Source organism: Macrobrachium rosenbergii, chromosome 15, assembly GCF_040412425.1.
Source record: "Macrobrachium rosenbergii isolate ZJJX-2024 chromosome 15, ASM4041242v1, whole genome shotgun sequence".
In the NCBI taxonomy this organism is placed as follows: Eukaryota; Metazoa; Arthropoda; class Malacostraca; order Decapoda; family Palaemonidae; genus Macrobrachium; species Macrobrachium rosenbergii.
Genome location: NC_089755.1, coordinates 38,397,629 through 38,421,133, shown reverse-complemented (window position 1 = coordinate 38,421,133; position 23,505 = coordinate 38,397,629). Strand labels below are relative to the sequence as shown.

The 23,505-nt window shown below is 33.7% G+C and overlaps 1 long non-coding RNA gene across 1 annotated transcript; it reads left to right on the top strand.

The window, feature by feature from the left end:
- The first annotated feature begins 10,213 nt into the window (after nt 1-10,213).
- LOC136846575 (uncharacterized) lies at nt 10,214-21,529 on the top strand. The gene is made up of 4 exons (XR_010855451.1): nt 10,214-10,329; nt 13,443-13,607; nt 13,784-13,923; nt 14,510-21,529. It is a non-coding gene; the product is annotated as an uncharacterized lncRNA (long non-coding RNA).
- The last annotated feature ends 1,976 nt before the right edge of the window (nt 21,530-23,505 follow it).

Below are 23,505 nucleotides of genomic sequence, written 5' to 3'. Positions count from 1 at the left end.
AGATTCAGTGACATCACCATTTCTGGCTTAGATTAATGACATCATCAACGACCAATAAGAGTTAAGAGACTTTCTCTTTCAGCAATACATTTCATAAGCGGCTTCTTTGAAGGCTATGAGTTGTTGTGGGAAGGGCTTCTTATCATTCTGACAACTGTAATTAAACGTTTTATAGGAGGTAACATTAAAATATTAATTCAGTGAAACAAGTTCCACCCTATCAAGTCGCTGTTTATATAATATTTTATTTTCAACACTCACTGTTCTTTTAATATTATTCTGTTTTTTTTTTATTTTTATTCTTTTCTCTTATTCATGTTCTTGTTCTCCTGGCGCTTGCGAAACTTGTTATAAGAGAGAGAGAGAGAGAAAGAGAGACAGATTTGGCTAATCTATTAATCCTTTTTCATAATCCTAAACAAATCATAGAAGTTTGGCGAACTGAATTAATCCTTTTATTTCTCCCTACTGATAAAGCGCAGCAGCGTCAACCCGGCAGTTAGAATTGCCAAAGTTAATTACATACGATCACCCTTTTATGGTTAAAATTGATCTGAATTTAAAGAGATTTCAATGACCTGAATAGAAAATTGACCCAGAATCAACTAATCAAAATGAAGTTTAAAATCCCTTTGCAAATAAACGTAGAATGTTGTACAAGAGACTTGGATCATTTCGAGTCCCGGAGGGCGATAGTGCTATCAGTGCACCTCACGCGTACGCTGTAGGCATTGCTTACGGCTCCTTGCAGCGTCCCTTCGGCCCCTAGCTGCAACCCCTTCCATTCCTTTTAATGTACCTCTACTGTACCTCCGATTATATTAGCTTTCTTCCATCTCACTATCTACCATCCCCTAACAATTGTTTCATAGTGTAACTGCGAGGTTTTCCTCTCGTTACACCTTTAAAACCTCATTTACTCTCAATTTTCCTTCCAGCTCTGAGTAACCTCGTAGGTCCTAGCGCTTGGCCTTTGGCATAAATTATATATTCCAATTCCAGATCACTTCGAGGATAGTGATGCCTTATTGACACCAATGCATGGCCATGAATTTAATACTGAAAGTTATTTCACGAAGTCTTTGGTCACGGGCAAGTAAAGTTAAATCTCGTCCGTTGGTTAGCTGGTTTATCCCCGCACGGGCCCTTGCCTTTAAAGCGGTAAAGAGTCAAATATATTAAGAGGCCTAGTGTGGAGCTATGGACTCTGCCCAAGCAACAAAAGCGATTTTCTGGTCTTGAAGACACAAGAGGAAGAATGTGCAAGATTAATATAAAGGTGTGAAATGCAGAATATAATTGACTGACCGGTTTATATTAGCTGGGCACCATGTCAGCTCTCCCAAAGAAAAAGTTTTACTGAGAGAGAGAGAGAGAGAGAGAGAGAGAGAGAACAGTGCAAAAGCATTTCCCAAATACAACCAGGCTTAAACCGTAATTTTATAAAACCCTCAGTGACCTTCCGTCCAGACCTACCTTCATGAAATACGTTCGTTCTATATTTTTTCAAATCTGATTGACTTTCATTTCTTCATTTGTTTATTTTCCTCCCTAAACTTCTCTCATTCTTAATCTTCAGTTTCTTTCTTGACATATGCTCCATTCATTTTTTCCTCTTTCCCTACTTCTTCCGTATAAAATGCGTTTCATATTTGCCCGTGTGTTTTTACTTGGCGTTGATAAATGCAGGAGTAAAACTAAAATGACACTTATCTGAAATGAATCTTTCAAAATACGGTCCGCTTTTAATATGTAGATTGAAGCAGTGTTTCATGTTTCTGCTTTTATGAATGACAGTCACCGGACAGTTGTCATGGAAACGTGCCCGAGGACCAGAGAGTTCCCCTTAAAAAATCTTTGTAACCTATTTTTGTTTGCCTTAATTTACTTGTGATAATTACCGAAACCTCAGTATAGCAAGTACTGATAATGATGGATTTGTAAGTGAATAAATAACTTGGTAAAAGGAAAAAAATGGGATAATTTGGCAAATTATAATTCGTAGACACTAGGTCAAGTAATGCGTGACCCGTCGTTTGCAAAAAAAGCTAATATACTCATTACAAAAAGAATGCAAATTCAAAACTAAGACCAATCGAGCGCATATTTAATTATCATGCATTCATGTGACTTCAACCTGCGAGTAATTTCAGTATTGGAATCCCTTCCAAATATACTGGTTAAATCGCTACTAATTATTAACATATGAGCGAAATTTGCCAACGACGCCTTAGCGTGACTCCGTAAACTAGCTCAGAACAATGGGTTACCTTCAGTCATCGCTTGAGTTCGATGACACCTCCAAAAGTCAGTGGGGTTTTAGAACCCTGGGGGCTGATGTGTGATCGTCAACATCATCGGAAAATATACAGTTGAACCTATTTTATTTGCCCGTCTTGATATCTGACAACATTCACAATAATATTACTTGCCCCATTTTTCACCAAAACAAATAACGATAGGATTTGTTCAAATTTAGCCAAACTGATTGAAATCCATATTGAAAACTTATAAAATTCAAAGTACGTGTTATTGCATTATCTCTCTCTCTTTCTCTCTTAGCATATATATACACATACATATATATATAAATATATATATATATATATATATATATATATATATATATATATGTGTGTGTGTGTATATGTGTGTGTGTGTGTGTATATGCTGAGAGAGAGAGAGATAACGCAATAACACGTACTGTGAATTTTATCATATTAGAGCGTAATTGTACATACTTTGGATTTTATAATTTTTCAATAAAGAATTCAACGAGATTAGCTATATTTTAACAAATCCTTTTTTGTTATTGTTATATATATATATATATATATATATATATATATATATATATATATATATATATATATATATATATTCCTGTTAACTGATGTTTTCAGTATAGTATTTAACACATCGTAAGTAAATATATTTATAGATTACGGTCAACGACCTGAGACATCCGGAATGTCCTCACTATGCTGTTGCAATGAGATTTCTTAATATCTATGAAAAATATATCTTAATATATATATATAAATATATATATATAAATATATATATAAAAACTTCAGCCTTGGGATCAATGACCTTTTATTTACAGATCAGGGTTTCCATTTTCTGTTACTTCCAGGAACTGAAGTATTGCAGGTACTGCTTTTGATATATATATATATATATATATATATATATATATATATATATATATATATATATATATATATATATATATATATATATATATATATATATATGTGTATATATATATATGTATATGTATATATATATGTATATATATGTGTGTATGTATATATGTATATATACATACATATATTATTGAATTTAAACGACACCTTTGGCGCAGTATTTGTGAAAATGTTACGCTGCACAACATGGTGCTACCGAAATATCGAAACCACGTAAATCACCTACAAGTTATTCATGAGAAGGACAATAAAGCTGCGATTATAACCGAATGCGCTTTTATCAGCCCAGTACATTGTCCGACCAACCTTGCAAGGGACTATGGCGTAACACCCACACGTCACGCGAAGGGGAAGTCCTCCCACCTGAATCCACATACTTCGTTTAGCCACTTCCGATATTGATGGATGCATATTTCTCCTTCATTCAATGCTGACATCGTCAGCTAAGCGGTGAAATTCCGTCCATGTGGGCGGTCGTAAAATATATACTTCAAAAGTCTAATTTTTTAAAGTAGGTTTTCTGTAAACACTGCATTTAAACACGTTGCTAGTTTTATGTGTTAGGTAATTCGAAAAGGGATGGCACCCGTCCTTTTCCATATCCACAACGAATTCAATTGATGTTATTAATTGATTTAACTTGTCAAAAAGAGTATTACATTTGCGTTCCTAGCCGTATACAAGTTATTTCGTCAACATACTTGAAGCATATTACAATGCGTGGAATGATTTCTTTGAGATTTTGCTTTAAAAAGATTCAAGATACAAATTACTTAACACAGGATATCGTGTGTATACCAGTTTCGATACATAGGCAACGTCCAGCACAGTAAGTTAATGCCTCCTTCATCGATACTGGCTTTCTGCCCACCTTTCTGGTGCTGGCATAAGCCTGCTTAAGCAGTTCGGTATTGCTGTGCAGCCTAAGCGTGGGTATATCAATTTCGAGCCATAGTTAACTTCTGTCACAGTAAGTTAATGCCTTCCGGGCGCTGGCACAAGCTTTCTCTCCCTGGAAGACACGACTGATTCCTACGCCATTCGATTTAGGTGCTGATTTGGGCTTTGGGAGATCAGTGGAACCATGGGTGGGAGGGAGGTCGTAGGTACCATGCCTTGCGATATTTTCAAGATACTGAAAGGCTAAATCCGCCTGGTGAGCCTTTGGCTAGGACGGAACCTCAAATAATAATAATAATAATAAGAATAATAATATATATAATGATAATAATTTCTGTTGAAAAGCATTTCTATCTCAGCTGAATTAAATTTATAATACGCCTTTTGAGATCTTCTGATAACTGTTTCCTACAACATGATTGCATAATCAAAACCTGGCCAATGTTCATAGTTTTCTAGAAAAAGGAAAAAAAAGAGGATCTGGGTCTTGTTTATTTATTCCATGCTGAAGGCAGTAAGAAGGAAGGTGAAACGTGGAGATTGAAAACGTCCCACTGACTGACTATCCCAACATTATACCCTGGAACTGAACACTCTACGGTAGGTAGTCTACGTGTTTTACTTTCCTTCTTAGTCTACATAACACCGGTTCTCAACCTTTTTCGCTTCATTCCTCCCTTCATGAATTCTCAACCTTCGTGTGGCTCCCTTTCATTTTTCTCCAAATTTCCACCCCCCCATAAAAAAACATACAATTTCGCACGTAACAATATTACTTAAAAAAATATTGTGAACATAATACATTTTTAAAACAAATTCTCTTCTGCCAGGACAGTGGTGCATTTTATATGAATTCTGATTTCTAACAATATTTTGAAATGTATAATTTGTCATAGTCAGCTATGGTCTCCATAAATTCTTGTCATGGCCCGCAGGTTGAGAACCCATATACTTCCCGCCTGCAGTATGGAATAAATAAACAAGACTCAGGTCCTGTCTGTTATTCCTTTTACAACAAAATAATGAGCACTTGCCAGGTTTTGTTAAGCATTATTATCAAAGAAAACAATCATTAGAAAGATTGAAAATACGCACTATAAAATCAGTTCAGCTGATACAGCTATTCCTTTCAGCAGAACTTTTCTACAATAGGGTCTACTCTCCTCAAACAATAATGTTAATGATGATATCGGCAAGTAATAAACACTAAAATCCTCATTATTTTCGTTATCTAAAAAAAAAAAAAATCCAGGAAGCTCCTTAGAGTTCGCTCTTCCCTCATTGCCAATGAGGCCTTTGATAAAGAGAGCTACGCAGGATCTCAAAAGCCCTCTGTTAATTGTTTCATTATATTTATACTGTGAACTTATTAATAATTATATCCACATCTTAACTTCTCGATTTCCTCACACCTGTCTGAAAGCGCTTTATCCTGTAAGCATTGAATCCGAACAGGAAATATATGAAGAAACTCTGACCTTCCCGGTAAGATTGGAACTCATGCACTTTAAGGTATCGGGGTATTGTTGACTGAGGCAAACTCACTCCAAATTAACATGCATGGGGTCGAATCCCTCCTGGAATCGTAGTTTCTTCACTTCCTTTTCACGAAGATTGAAAGAGAAAGAGAGAATACATAGATTACCATGAAAATCAAAGAGATAGTAGTACAAGATAATATTAATTTAATAAAATTACTCAAGATTGTTAGAAGACTTGGCTGAGAAATTGTGTGTGTGTGTGTGTGTGCGCGCGCGCGCAAAAGAGACAAGAAGATAGAGAGACATACAGACAGAGAAGAACGAAGAAAACTCTAGGAATGCGCATGTGTGTGTGTGTGTGCACGCGCGCGCAAAAGAGACAAGAAGATAGAGAGACATACAGACAGAGAAGAACGAAGAAAACTCTAGGAATGCGCATGTTACTGAGAAGATTGTATCTGCTGCACTAATATCTATAAGAAAAATATGTAGGTTATTCAAACTTTTGCAGCTTAAAAATCTGTAACTCTTTTTAGTTTTGCATCTTTTAGTTTTGCACCTTTCAACTTCAAGAAAATTTGATATAGATTTAACACTACTAACTTAAGAAAATATTAGAAAAACTGAAGGGCGCTTCTATTTTCAAAAGTATTCCGCATTGGCATTATTAATTACTGTAAGTTTTATACGCTTTTAATAAAATAATCCAATGCAAAAGTGTGAGTAACTGTAAGTCGAGACCATTTCTGGAAAGCCATTTTTTTATACAGGATCACCAGTGGTTAGTTGATTATAAAACTATAAACTTATAAAATGAGATAAATATATGACCTACTAGTATGTAAAATTCTTGGAACCTGTAGGTAACCTCCGGTTTTCCCGTTGAGCAATTCCTGCATATATATATATATATATATATATATATATATATATATATATATATATATATATATATATATATATATATATATATATATATATATATATATATATATATATATATATATATACACTATACATATATATATATACATATATATAAATATATATATGTATATATGTATATATATATACATATATATATATATATACATACACTATACATACACATATACATACATATATATAAATGTGTGTATGTATGTGTATATATATATATATATATATATATATATATATATATATATATATATATATATATATATATATATATATATATATATATATATATATATGCACTAAAAGGAAACCAAAATGGCAAGGTATCCTGATAATAATGAACTTTACCATGTATAATTAGCATCAAAAGCAGTTTTCCATAACTTACCATTACTAAAAATAACACAGGTTGCATATAGATCCTTTTTTAGTGGTAATTTTTTCTCGTTTTCTTTTTCATAAATATCAAGTCATTTGTGACAACTTCTATATCCTAAACCCGTTTAGCTGTTCGGCTCTCATTATGAATACTGTAAACATTTTTTTTCCTTTTTAGGGGGAATGATCATAAAAGTGAGTTCATTAGCATACGTTTTAGATTTTTGTGGTCGTGATTTTTGTGGTGAAGAGAAATATAACTTAATTTTTTGCCTAACAGGAAGCAAAATTATCCACAGGTAAAAGTAGATTTAATTCCTCTTTTTTTTTTTTTTTTTTTTTTTTTTTTTTAAGCTCCGTCTAACATCACGATTATTATTGTAGAGTAACGATCCAGTACGTATGATTGTTCTCCTAGTGGCTCTCGAAGTATAAATTGCGGAAAATGCAAAATTGTAGATAATTCAGAATGTGGTATTGTCTGCTTCCTTAAGAAGAATTTGCCGTCAAATTAGTTTTATAATGGGATATACATAAGCTCATTTAGATGTACGTACAAGAGCAAAATTAGTTTGCCGCATTCTCCTTGAATATTTAACAAAGCTTTTAAATACGAGTTTGTTACTGCTGTGGAGTACAGCGCTCTTATTAAATACTCTTTATTTTACATAGTTCGTTATATTTTCTTCAGTTTCACTGAGTGTTGGTAATACTTTTTTCGAGCATATCATTGTCCTGTCAAGGTATAATAAGAGGATGGACAAATTAAACAAGTAAAAACTGCGCCGAAGTTTCTTCGTCGCAGTCGAGTTTTCTGTATAGCTTAAAATCAAGGCCACCGAAAATAGATCTATTTTTCTGTGGTGTCGGTATAATGCTGTATGAGCCGCGGCCAGAAACTTTAACCACGGCCCGGTGGTGGCATGTCCTATATGGTTGCCAAAATAAAATAAAATAAAATAAAAACTACTGAGGCCACAGGGCTGCAATTTGGTATGTTTGATGCTTGGAGGTGGATGATCAACATACCAATTTGCAGCCCTCTAGCTTCAGTTGTTTTTATGATCTGAGGGCGGACGGACAGACAAAGCCGGCACAATAGTTTTACAGAAAACTAAAAGTATGTTTGCAATAAGTTCATCGAGTACGACTCTTTCAGCTGCTCAAAAAAAAAAAAAAAAAAAATTAGTTTTGGTGTTTTATTTAGATATCCAAAATGCATGCTCAGTGCACGCTAACGTGAATTTCCTTACTGTGCATATGCAATAATAGAAATGGTTCAATTTTTCATTTTCAAGAGCCTATACATTATGCAAACTTTCATGGAGCACTTTTGTACCGAATATTTTGGGGCTCATTGTCATTCCGGCTAATTCTCACGAAGACGGCAGTAGCTATAATTTTTTTCCCTCTGCAATGATTTGCTCGAGAATAAGTCATTATGCTGTTACGATACGTCGTAAAAAGCCTCGTAAGCGACTGGAGTGACCCACTTTCGAATCGGGATGGCTCGTCATTTGGAAATGACAGGAGGCGCATAAAAGCGGCTGTGGATATTCGAACTCGGTCAGTTTCTGCAGACACATGCGGTCAGTAACTTATTGACATGCGGACGCAAAATGGCCGTCATTAATGTCTGGAAACATTACATATATTCTGTACCTCATCAGTATGGTAAGAGGTTAGTGGAAGTGAATGGGAGATGATGGGATATGCTTATCAAGTTGAGAATGTATTTTATTTATGAAGAATGCTAACAATTACGGTGCTATGAAAACCGTGTTTTTAATGGTGCAAAGATAAATTTAATCACCAGAACACATACATTTACGTATGTTACTAGAAAGACTATTGTATACTCGGCTACAGTGCCATGAATTCGTATAATCATTACAAACATTTCATTTAAATATTTTGTACTCAGTTTAGTATTGCTGCTTTTTCTTCTATAAAAACTATGTTTTTAATGGGACAAAGATAAGTTTATTCACCAGAACACATGCGTTTATGTTTCGATAAATTCGTATAATCATTACTTACAAAAATGTCATTCAGATAAGTTGTGCTCAGTTTAGTATTGCTGCTTTTTCTTCGTAATTCGTAAGGAAGTGATACTGCTTCTGTCCAAAGACAGTTTAGGAACATCTGTGTCCTAGGACAGTTTAAGTACTCAGACTCCTTAGGATAGCCAAGTAGACAGCTGTTCCTTCGAAAATTTAGAGACAGCTTCCGTTGGCTAGTTAGGAACATTGGTGACCTGTGACAGTTTAAGTATACAGGTTCCATTAACCGTTAATGATTCTTGTTGCCCCAAGAAAGTTTAATAAAACGGCATCCCAAACATATATTATAGTAGGGAGAGCCACAATATCGTAGCATACTTTCATTAAAGCCTCTGTAGTTCACGTATTGTAAGAAACTATATGATGTGACAAAAATATTCTACTTATTATTAAGGACAAATCTCAAAATTCTATTAGGTGTTGCGAAGGTAAAAATATTTGTCTTGTTAACTAATTAATCATTAATACATGAAAATGCATGTTCCTTTAGAAATGTAGGCATCAAATAACAATAATATGGTCATAGAAAATAGTGTAGAATATACCTATTTGAGTGTAAAGCTCTGCACCGGTTGTTTTAAAGTTAATCAATGAATTAAGTTTACTAATATGACTCTTAACAGGGCGTGTTATTATTTCTCTCTCTCTCTCTCTCTCTCTCTCTCTCTCTCTCTCTCTCTCTCTCTCTCTCTCTCTCTCTCTCTCTCTCTCTGAATAGGACAGAAATATATTACCTTGTAAATCAAACTTCCGATATTGCACGTTTGTCTCATCTAATAATGTCGAGTTCATATCAAGAATTTGATGCATAAACTAGACAATATGAATTTATTCAAAATGGTAGAATTACGGACATGTCATCTACGTCGTGAATATTAATTATCATCTACGTCGTAAATATTAATTATTCTGTGTTCAGTACTCATCAGATATGAGATATGCCCTGAAACCGCTTACGCCTCTTCTAATTAATATGTCAAGGACATTCGGTACAATTCGTAGTATATACTGTAATTAACCTCTGCAACGGCGCTCCATTCATGCTCGCGCAAATAAGATTTTATCTTTCCTCGATCTGTTGCGTTAACAACCAATTTCGCTTTGTTTTATAGTTCCTAAGTTCTTTCATTAGATGTTTTTCTTTTTTTACTTCAGTTTCTACAATTTATGGCTACTTAGATTATAAAATAGTAAAATTGATTCGACGTAGCCGCTATTTCTGCCTACATGCAAAAAGAAGAACGTTAGGATGACGTCACGGGCTTCGTTTGGGTTAGTTTTCGCCGCCAAGCTGTTGTTTGAGCTGGTGATAAGCATCCCTCTATAAGGAGTTGTTTTCAAAGTTTTACAAGGTTGATAGTAAGTTTCTTGGCCCAGTTTTCGTTCGTAATCTTTTATGCTTTAATTTATTTTCCATATGGTTTGCCGGAAGGCAAATTATTCCGCTGGACCAAAGTTTTAATGGTCTTGGTAGGCTAGGCCAAACAGGTTCAAAGATATGTATGTTCTCAGCACGTTTAGGTTTTATTTTTTAGACATTAGGTTACATGGGACTTTTGTGTTGTAAAAGTATTTATCGCAAAGCACATTCCAGAATAAAGAAGTTTTTAACTCATAATTCACTTAGAAGACACGTGTGTTCTCCGTGCGGTGGGGGTGGGCGTTGCTTCATGTAAAACATCTCGGTTTTACCCGAAGTATCAAAAATATATATAATATATATTTTAAAATACTGAAATTTCCATCATTACGGCATTTTTATGTTAGCAAAAATCGGTTACAGTGCATATTAAATTATTTTGGTTGTGGTCGTTTAACACAAGACTCCTATATGTTATCCGTAAGTGTTATATACCCTATTTTTAAATACTGGTAATTCAGTTAATATGGCCTAGGTAAGCTAGCCAGTATTTTTGAGAAAGTACATGTTTTCCGCGATTTCAATTTTTTTATTTACTTTATTATTGTTGTTGGTGTTGCTTTACGAAAGACTAATTTGATTTATGAAAATGGAATTTCAATTTTTAGGTTAGGATAAAACGGTTATAAGGCATGATGGTGTTTCATGCATTTAGCACCTTTATTTTCAGGGCAAAGGGATATTGTTGCGAGTAAGGGTAATGTATTTTACCCCTAAGTATTTTGGGTATTAAAATGTTTATTATATTTACAGTTTTTTTTTTTTTTTTTTTTTGTTTCACAAAATTTAGCTTCAGTACCACTTTCGAACCTTTTCGGCCTCAGAATAGCCTAAATTGTTTCGACCATAGTTTTATATGTTGACACATTTTATATAATTCTATTTTTAAATATAAATTATTCTACTGTATAATTTAATTGCCTCATTATCGGGTCCCGCCTTCGGTTTAGGACATTCATTCTTATTTTCATGTACTCATATTTGTAAAGACATCTACTGAATTGCATTGCAAAGTTAATTCCTTACAATTTTGAAATCTGCAAATAAAAATCTGAATAGCACATACCATTAACCTGTGAATCGACAATCAGTAATAGAGGCTACTCTCTGAGTTTCCACAACCAAAGCTTTGCAGCTTCTATTGCCATTTGTTCAGGGCACTGACCTCTGTCTTGGGCTAGGCATACGTTTGACAAAATTCCAAGCTCATAATAATTAAGTTATGTGGTTTCGAGCACAGTTACCTCAAACCTCATCACCTAATTTAAACCCAGTTGCAGGATCATCTCTGGTGTTACATTCTGTAAGATTACCAACAACATTGCCATTAAAGGTATATCTCATATCAATAACTGGTATACCATTGTGTTAATAATCTTAACTTTTCTAATCCGGGGGTTAGTTAGAAGCCTGTCTTTTCCTTGCGGGAAGTGCCAAAACCATATTTTCGAATTCTTTAATGATTGAATAACATATCCCAGGCCATCATAACACAAAAATACTGCCATGAAGATAATATAGGCAATTTTTTTTAGCTTTCATGGCCACGTCAGTCACCGAGCGCCAAAGTTCGTGACCATTGTCATGAGCTCTCACCCCAAGATTTCGTAATAGGTACCACTCAACAGACGCGTTTTCTTGGAGGTAATTAGGTAATAGAAAACAAAGATCAGATAGTTTTTAGGATAACTATAAAAGTGTTATTTTGTATAAGTAAATTAATAATCCCCCCAGTTTTTTTTTTTTTTTTTTTTTTTTTTTTTTACATTAACGTATACGATTAGGTAGATCTAAGTAATAGATACACGGAGGGTATTTAGCGATACATGGCAGTTTCTTATATTATTTTGGTTGCTTATTTACAATTTAACGTTATTTTGGGGGGGTCGGCTGTAATTAACCTGTAATTAACCCCTGAAGTCCATCCAACGAGGGGTTTCCATACGCGATCTTCACAAGACAGAGCACGGCTACGTCTGTTTCGAGCGGTTCATATCCCGTCCGGCAAGTGCAATAACTTGTTAACGTATGGGTACCGCCCGCCCCCTGGGCCAGTACTAAACACGGCGAAGGAACATTGCATTTGGCCGACAACAAACAAATGCACCGCCAGTGTCAGAAGCCCTAAAAGTGCAGAAAAAAACAGTTTCCAAAGTATTGCACTTGCCGGACGGGGTATGAACCGTTCGAAACAGGCGTATCCGTGCTCTGTCTTGCGAAGATCGCGTATGGAAACCCCTTGTTGGGTGGACTTCAGGGGTTAATTACAGGTTAATTACAGCCGACCCCCCAAAAATAACGTTTAATTGTAAATAAACAACCAAAATACTATAAGAAACTGCCATTTCTCGCTAAATACCCTCCGTGTATCTATTACTTAGAAATACCCGATTATATTACCTGTACACTTGAACGTCCGTCCACCGCTATTTTGAAATACTAACCATGAACTTGACGTCAGTGGTGCCATTATTCCGACTGAATGAGGAAGTTTATCATGAGCTATAGCCGGCAATTCACTTCAGCCGACAAGAAAGGAAATAATTATTTCCAAGTGAAAGAAACGGAAAACAACACGTGGCTCCCGTCAAAGGCATATTTACTGCCATTTACAACAGAATTTGGAGTACACTCCATGGGAAGCTTAGGTTTTCAGAATACTTAGGTGGTTGTTAACACACACAAACACACACACACACACACACACACACACACATATATATATTATATATATACATATATATATATATATATATATATATATATATATATATATATATATATATATATATATATATATATATATATATATATATATATGTATATATATATATATATATATATATAGACTAACAAAGAGTCTAAAAGTCGTCACCAGGTGAAGGTTTAGTAAAAATGTAACGTTTAACACGCGTATTTGACATTATGAAATATCTTAAATAATTTTCCCTTGTGGATGCATCAAATCAGAAAATTATTAATATCTGTCTTTTAATGTTTTTTTTTTTTTTTAGAGCTTTTGAAATATGAAAGTTTTTTTTTTTTCTTCCAGGTGACGGCATGAAAAGTTTCAAGCGCAAAATTAACTTTCCATATTACTTGTTAAAGGAAATGGAAACAGCAGCAGGGTGGATTGGAGATGAGCTGAACGAACTTATGTCATATATGGAAAAAGTAACTACTGACGAACTTTACCTGTCATCAGTTTCGAGAAAAGGTAAAATTTCCATGTACAGAGTGTTTTTTGGGATATATAAACATTAATTAGGTTACACCATAGAAGTGATAAGTTCATATTTAGGAATGAATGTTTCAGCTAGTCGTATACACTTTCACGTGCAATTTAAAGTAACGTGAAGTCATTTTATAATGCAAGTCATTATGTTTTTGCAGAATTGCCATGGTATTCATATAATGGGAGTATCATCAGGAAGGACAAAGGAGGTACCTCGTAAGAGGTTCTAAAATACTGTTGCAAGCAAAGTGTTGACAGGAAAGAGAACATTAATCCTATACCTGCCCTCAGAAATTAAGTATGAATCTCACACAGTTGTCACGAAGAGTTTGGCTTTCAACCAAGTTTTTCCTTTACTTCAACCTTTTAAAAATTCGAGTTTTAGCTACATTGCTTAATTTAGAGGTATTTTACCTTACGTACAGAGTTGATTAGAATTTTTTTTACTTAGCGAGATTAATACCTAAAACTAGAAATCAGGTTACCATGTTATTTTTTCCAAGTGAACATCACGACACGTGTTGAAAGGAGAGCATTCCAAAGACTAGCCTGTGTAAGTTTAACTGATGGGGAGCAGCTTATATATATATATATATATATATATATATATATATATATATATATATATATATATATATATATATATATATATATATATATATATATATATATATATATATATATATATATATATATATATATATATATATATATATATATATATATATATATATATTATATTATAAGTAAGTCGAAACTTCTTATAACCTGCATTACTGAGCAACTGAAGCATAGTTTGTACAATTTTTTGTCCATCAAAAAGATACATACTTGTTCTTATTCCACTTGAATTATTTGGTTAGTAACTTTGTTTATTCTTCCAGGTTAAATTTTATCATCAGTTTAGGATTATTGTATAACCACGTGATGGACATAAAGAATTTTCGTTTTCAAGAAAAACTCTCTTCTGCAGTGCAAGTGGAACATGGGATCTGTGATTTCAAGGACATGAATTTCTATACAGCAGGATTTAAATTATAAAGAAGTTCCTGATTTTAAAAACTCTGTACACTGTTTACAATGGGGCTTTAAGTACTTTGACATTGGCTTATTGATAAACTAAAGTTGATTCTCTAAGGAAAGCTTATATTATTCAGGTAGTGTGAGTTAGTTAATTTTTCTCAAGCTCCAAAAATTTTTTATGTGATGTGATACCGAAGAAGTCTCTTCTTATTAGATATTATTGAATCACTTCGTCAGTTTTTCATGTGAATTAAGTCTTAAATCACAACTTTATACATGTTAAAATAACTTTGATCATAATTTTCCTTTTGTAATCATGGGTCATGTTAAGCTCACTTAAAGCTTCAATTTTAAATCTCACTCTCGTCAAGATGTTGGCATGGGAATTATTATTTATGAGCTATGTTATTGCTGACTGTGATTATTTTATCGTGACTGTGACACGGTTATATAATGTTGAGTTACAGGCCACTTTGTTTTAAATTTCTTGGACCATTCTGCTTGTAATTCTGAAGTCTGTTAACCACGTCTATGAGGGCGTAGTTCAAGGGTTATATACATTTGTATTTCTTGTAAACTCGAAGGTTCAGTTTCCATGCACTCTTAGAATTCTGATGCACCCAAAGCACATAACGAACATTGTGACAACAGATATAAATAAACATAAATAAAAAAAGTTTAATTTTGCTACAAATATTAGAATGTTCATGCTTCATAAGAATTAAATGTTTCAGACTTACAAGTATTGTGGAATCGTTGGAAAAAATATGATATGGAATAAATATCAGTATAGACTTAATAAGTCTGTGATATGATTGGAAACATTTTCGCATACTTAAATGCTTCCTTTTAAAACGTTATTTCGCCAGCCAGAAGCCGTGAAACGTTTTAACTTTGCTTGTTAGCCTTACGCCAGAACTGGGTATTGTTATAAACTTTAAGCTAGTTATTGCAACTTGTTTCAGCATCAGAGTTGAAGTGTGGTGGGGTCATGATTTTCCTGTTAAAATATATTTTCATCATTTTAATTATCTGATATGATCTTCCTGTTTGTATTCTATGAATATTAAGTGAAGTCTGATTGGTTTGGTGGGTCAGTGGCCTGAGTTTTAGCTTTTTAATCCTATATTGCAAACTTCTGAATTAAATCACGCTTTTTCTTAATGGTTTTCTGTTCTGTTGTTATTTGTTGGTCAACAGCCTTTGCTTTCAGATATATGCACTTTATGAACTTATGATCATTAAAGATTGCCGTACCTTCTCAGTTGTTTCCAGCGTTTGACATTTTGATTAATTTCCTAGTTTCAGTAGCCATAATCCAGAGTCACTTTTCCTGCTGTGTTTAATTAATGATGGTATTTGTTTTGGGAGGATCATGATTCTTGCTTTCTGCTGGATTTAATAATATATTGGTTGAGTCCTGAAGTAGTAATGACTAGTTAGGAGTCATTGGCGGTGGTAATTTCTCAAGATAGTATCAGAAAATCTCTTCTTCAACGACTTTCAGTAGATCGTCAGTTTTTTTTTTCACTGTGGCTTTAGTATTAATAATAAACAATTTTAGGCAAGGAATTTATCATTTTTTGCATTCCTTAGCCCATGGAGGGTTTATGGGCACATGTTTTATGAAGTTTCTTGTGCGGTCCTTAATTTATGGAATTGTTTATAGATCCCCGTCTTTTACAGAGGTTTTCAGGGCACTCTTTGGTTTACAGTCCTTGATTTTTCAGTCCTTAAAGCAGTATTTCAAAGAATGGATTGTTTCTCGATGGAAATTAAATTTTCATGTTACGTATGCTTAGATATCAGTTCGTTTCTGATTTATGAATATTTTTTAATTGCTTGTAAGTTATTTAGAACCACCAGATAATCAAGGGGGCCTGTGCTTCTAACAGATACAGCCAATATTAGTTTGATTTTGAACGTCCCTCCGTACAGAGTGCAGCCAACATTAGTGTAAGGATTAGAAAACTTATTAAACCACCTGTAATGATGTGTACTGAGGCCTGTGAAAATAGGCCATAAGGCATTGCTATGTTAATTAAACGTCCATAGCCAAGGGCATTGTAACTGATGAGAGTGAGATTTATGTTAATTTGTGTAGTTACCTGTATTGTTAAGCTTATGTAGCATTTAGAAGAGAATTTCTGTAACTGTTACTGATTTCAAGGTATGTGGTTCTCATGTAACCCCTTCCTTCTTTCTTTCATAAATTCACCGGGAGGATGAAAAAATTGGCCCAGCTAGATTTTACACTCGTAACAGTGTACTTTGGAGTAATGAACCCATGATAGTTTCTTATCGCTGGTTCCTCTTTTGTACTATGGAATTTTTGGAATTTTATCAAGGATGAAAACTTGGAATTTTTGGAGTTTTATCAAGGATGAAAACTTGGAATTTTTGGAATTTTATCAAGGATGAAAACTTGGAATTTTTGGAATTTTATCAAGGATGAAAACTTGGAATTTTATCAAGGATGAAACCTTGGAATTTTTGGAATTTTATCGAGGATGAAAACTTGGAATTTTTTAATTTTATCAAGGATGAAAACTTGCCATAATCCCCTTTGTGTTTGAAGTCTCTCATTATAATTTTAATAGGTCATTATATAATTTTCTAAAATAATGTCCAAATTATAAAACTAAATTATTCCCATTTTTTATTTTTATATTTTCAAGGACAGTGAGTATGTTGTAAATTCCCTTTAAAATCTTTTGTTATATGGATAACGTATTCTCTGTTCTTTTCTGCATTTTGAATTCTATGAAGAATAATAGCGTTCTAAAATCCCATTTGCTTTTAAAAGTCATCGAAGAATAATAGAACACTATGAAGTGCCGATCACTTTTATATTTTAATCGACTTTCTCCTCCAGTTCAGTCTAGCTTTTAAGGCTTCGTATTTTTTTTTTTACATCGATGTTAACAGTTTTAGAATCTCTCTCTCTCTCTCTCTCTCTCTCTCTCTCTCTCTCTCTCTCTCTCTCTCTCTCTCTCTTTTTGTCTTAACTTACACTTTTTCGTTCCCCTGAAGGGATTTTTTTGCTGAAGTAAATGGAATGATAAGAAAAGTTAGGAAATATAATGCGATGTTCAGAAACATTACCTAGTGGAACTCAAGGTGATGGAATATTGGTTAATGGAAGGATAGGATATGGAGTATAGATGAAAGACAGTGTAAATTATGGAGGAAAGGTAAATGAAAGTTTTATGGAATGCTGGTGATTGAAAGTTTTAGTGAGAAGTGCTGTGGCCAGTGTGATTATGACCTATAGCATTTTTGTGATAAAAACAAGTTCTTGATTAAAAATGAATGAAAGTATTGATTATGGAATATAGATCCATGAAAGTATAGCTTAGGGAAAATATATGAGTGACAGTATAGGTCATGGAATATAGGTAAAAGAAAGTACAAGTAATGGAACATAAGCAAATGAAAGTATAGGTTAAGGAATAAAAGTAAATGAAGTGAAGGAATAAAAGTAAATGAAGAAATAGCATAATTATAGAATATAAGTGATTGAAATTATTAGCTTATGTAATATAGGTGAATGAAAGTATAGGTTATGAAATATAGGTATATGTGAATGGATTAAAGAAAAACTTTAGTGAATATAAATACTGTTGAATGTTGTGGAAATTACCAATTTAGTTTCGTGTTCTTTTACACTTAGTGGCAGAGAAAAATGAAGCTTGCATACGGAAAGTGTTAATTACCACTCAAGATTTTATGAACGTTTTGATCGCAAGGCACAAGCTAAGGATTTATAATCGGCATTGCAACCGGAAAACTAAAAATGGCTGATTGATTTTGGAAAGCAAAATGCAAGTGAAAGAATGAAGAATTAAAATCGGCGACTTTACGAAAGACCTGGTCGCCATTTACGGAATAAGGGTATTATAGTCAGGCAAAATTAGTATTTGCACTTTAGGAAAAAGCCTCAGTTCGAAGCTTGTGATTGTTTCCTCTAAGGGAGATTGAAGCATGGATGTTGGGCAATGGGATATGTAAATAAATGGGTAAATGATGCAATGTTATCGGTGTAATAATTTTTTTGTGATTTAATGCGTATGAAATGTTTGAGATTGAAACAAGTTGCCCTTGTAATGGCATACTCATTTTATTTGAAGATCAGTCATGTCCCAAGTATTTTCGACCATTGCTCCAAAACTCTCTCTCTCTCTCTCTCTCTCTCTCTCTCTCTCTCTCTCTCTCTCTCTCTCTCTCTCTCTCTCTCTCTCTCTCTCTCTCTCTGGTTACATGAACATACCTTGAAGAATAAAATGTTAAACATTAAAAGTAAGGAAGATTTCCTCTAGAATTAAATCCTACAGAACTTCTCTTTTTTCACACTGATGCTTCCTGATGATTGCAGATCTCTTATTCCCCTTCCTTGATCCTACCCTCACCCAAACTCAAGATGCTAAAGAAAATACTTAAAAAGAACCCACGTTCAATCAGCGTTCATATGCCTGGGGAATCTCCCCCCGCCCCCCTCCCTCTTGTAGCATCAGCATTTGCCACTTAGTTCCTCGCCATCAAAGGGCCAAAAAGACCATGAAGTGGACCTTGTTTTTGACTAGAGGAACCACTTGTCCATTTAGGCTGTTTGTGAATTTCTCCTTTACAGAACTTTATCATTCTTTTGCTGGTGCAATGAGAGCAGTAGTCTATTGTGTGTAAACTTGGATATGTACAGTCAGAATGCTGACATCTTGCTTTGGTAAACATTTTGGATTTCTGTCTACTTAACATTTCCAGTAGTCTTCTTAGAGTAAGTTTTATCCAGATTGCGAATGTCATGAGGGGTAATTGTCGTATCATGGCTTGTTTTAGTTGCTTAAAAGCCTCAAATTATTCAAGTTTTTGCTGACTAAAGAAACTTTTAAAAATTCTGTAAAATTCAATGCTTTTCTAAATTCACAAGAATCTTGATTGTGGGAGATTACAATGTCAAATGTACAGGTTTTGGTATTTCGATTATGTTTTGAGTGAATATGTATACACAACAATTCATATGACAACAAATTGTTATCAAGTTTGTCATGAGCCGTGTATTGTAAGTAGTGGACATTCATCTTTATGTAAAAAAAATTGTGATTTCAAATAGTCTTTAGATTATGCATGAGCTTTTTTGAAGTTGAATTGAAATCAGTTAAAACTGTCATTGCAGAAGGTTGAACAATTAAAGGTTAATTGCAATTAAGGTTAAAAGGTAATGAAATGTGTGTCTAACGTAAATTTCATAAAATGATTTGATGTGAGGGCCATTCTGAAGTCTTGCATTTCAATGCTCTCATTTACGCAGAGATAACCTGGGCTCTCTGAAAAGAGGTCCAGCCAGGCTCATAAATTTTCACTTTGTCTCTGATTTCTGCCATTTGTGTCCTTGACATAAAGAAGGGATAAAGAACTGCAATAATCACTTTTAGACGAACTGTGTAATAAGTTTTTAAATATCTTGGTGTGGGAGATATCCAGGTGTGTGTGTGTGTGTGTGTGTGTAAGAGAGTGAGAGTGGCCTTGTTGGTATGAAAACTGTTAAGGGTTTGTGTGTTTTGTTAGGAAAGTTGCTCTTTTTGTAGCATAAATTTTCCGTTACCGCTGTTGATTAGGGTGTGATGTTCTGTAAAAGAAATGTAAGTATGTGGTAAACTACTTTGGTACGTTTAAGTTTAATAAATGAAATGGCATATGTTACTGATGTGCAGAAATAATCTGACTTGTCGTTAAATGTTTGATGCACATATAAGCTCTCATTAAATAGAATATCACAATTCAGAAGAATTTACGTTCTTCGGTAATAAATCACCATGTTCATTTCTCTCCTTTTCCAATCTTAACCAGGCCTGTAATAAGAACTGCGAACATAATGCCTAATAAACAAGGCGCCACACATTATGAAGTACGGTACAGCAATTTTTTCCAAGTACGTAGGCGCTACATTCACTTGCATTTTTAATGGTAAAACGGCCAATAATATGCTTTAACAAGTTCACTTACAAGTACTTAACTTAGATAGTATCACTTAATGATCCATAAACGTCAACTTTGGAACATATTCAGCCTCCCTGTATGAATTTTCGAACACATGTTACCAATAAGGACAAGCACTATTAATGTCTGTTCTTTAAAAGTACCTTTGACAAAAAAAATCGATATTTCTTGAACGGGCAATTGCCTGTGAAGCAAGCGTGATTACGTAAGTATGGTAAATGGTAATCTCAAACTTGACCTGTAATTTTCAGATGAATATTCTTAATGGAATTTCACATACCAGTAACAGTCTCGAATATACCAAGAAAATTCAAATTCAGTGTGAAAAACAAAGATTTATAGATTAAGTTGATATAAGAAATTAAAGAATAATTCGAAAATAACTAAACTGGTAAAGACCGTGCTTGTAGTTTACCCTCTCAGTTTTTCCGTTGTAAATATTTGAAATAGCAGTTTAACAAACCATTAAGTGGTTCCTGGAGCTAAATTTCATTTTTAATATTAGTTTGATCATTACAGGGAGGTAGGGAGGAACGTAATCTTGCTAAAGACGTGACTGATATTGAAGAATTAATAAGGAAAATTTACATAATATTGTTGAACCAAATTGCAGTGTCTTTAAATGAAGTTTTATTTCGCAAGTGACTATCAAATTATGGCAGTCTCTCTCTCTCTCTTGTAGGAGGGTTAGTGCCGTCAGTGCACCTCACGTGGTGCACTGTAGGCATTACTTAAGGTCTTAGCAGAATCCCTTCGGCCCCTAGTTGCAAACTCTTTCATTCCTTTTACTGTGCCTCCGTTCATATTCTCCTTCCATCTGACTGACCACCCTCTCTAACAGTTATTTCATAGTGCAACCGCAAACTATGAATGACATCATAGGTTCCAGCGCTTGGCCTTTGGCCTAAAATCCTAAAATCCTCTCTCTCTCTCTCTCTCTCTCTCTCTCTCTCTCTCTCTCTCTCTCTCTCTCTCTCTCTTTAACCATGTAAGAGCTTGGAGAAATCCCACGATTCCTTAGATACAAGTTTTGATAGTCATCAGTAGCGAATTAGATTCGTTGTAGTTACTGGCTTTGGTATTTTGAGTTAAATTAAGGTTTCTCTTTCTCCTTCCCACTCTCTTAGAATGCACCCAGCTCAGGCATGTTTTTGTATTGGTTATTTCATGCACATCAGTATAGATTGCCGTGAAAGGTCCAGAACATTTAGTTTTGATGTTAGAGGTTAACTGCCCCTAAATGTTTTCCGTATACATAGTGAAAGGTTGAGATCTTGTGCAACCGAAGGCGTAGTGGATGCTACTACAAGAAGTTAGGTAACCGTGTGCTAGTTTTGAGTGACTCGTGTGGCGTTTGTTGTACAGAGGTTATTATTTTCTGGTTTCATTTTCTTTCCTTTTCTCTTGGACTGGGGGAAAACAAAGCAAATAAGCTGTTCGCAAATAGGAAAAGTGATGGTATAGTTGTAATTTTTTGGATTAATTAATGGATTGAGTGATTAGGTACGAATTATGAAGAGTTTCATGTGGCCGTTGTGTAGCTCAGAAAGGAATAATATTCTGCGAAGTGAGAAGGAAAACGCTTCATATTTTCTTGCATTAATTAGTTGGCCTGAAGCAAAACTAAGAATCGAATATTCAAATTTTCTTCGAGCATAACCGTTTTCACCCTGGGTTAAATTTATATCATATGCTTTATGTGCAATATTACGTTTTCAAATTTGTTTATATGTTAAAAATTCATCTTAAAATCCATTGAAATAAGGCTTACTATTTTTGTACGATAAATCCTTCGCTGTATTCATATGAGAGCTCCGGTTTTGTTTCCCACGTTGGAAAATCATGACAAGTCTAATAATTGAAAACTTTCTCATTTACATTTTCATAATACAATTGAAATGTCATTTCATTAGAGACAGTTGTTTGGTCATTCGTTATGAAAGGTTCAAGTATAAATTCCATGGTTTGCTGAGCTGCCTATTAAGAATTATCAAACGTCTCAGTATTGCTGAGAAATTACTAATAATAATGGTAAAGGCTTTTAAAGTCTAAGACTCTTTCCTTTTTTGGTATACATACATACATACACGTATATATATATATATATATATATATATATATATATATATATATATATATATATATATATATATATATATATATATATATATATATATATATATATATATATATATATATATATATATATATATATATATATATATATATATATATATATATATATATATATATATATATATATATATATATATATATATATATGTATATATATATATATATATATATATATATATATATATATATATATATATATATATATATATACATAAAATGTAAAATATCCGTCTATCCAATTATCTTCTCACGTTCTCAAATCTTTAAATGCAAGCCATGGAAAAATCTGTCTCTAAAGAGCCAGCTGGTGGTCCTATGTTTCTGTAATTTACCCATAACCTTTTTCTAGATCGTAAAATAGTGATGTAGAGTCTTAGTTTTCAATCGAACTTAAATGTCATGGTGAACTACTGGGAATAAAAGTATTTCGTTTCTCATTCATATAGAATGTAATTTGGTACTCTCTAACGATACCGTTTCTGTTAAAAAACACTTCGGATTACTTTTTCCCAGACCTCAGGGGTAACGGCTTATATAAATGCTATAGATGTTCGTGTTATCGATAGTTCCGATTTAATGTCGATGATTGAAGAAACAATGTCAAATGCTACGTATTTCTGACGCTTACAGGTTTTCATTATAAAAAAATAGGTCTCTCTCTCTCTCTCTCTCTCTCTCTCTCTCTCTCTCTCTCTCTCTCTCTCTCTCTCTATACTTGTGATCT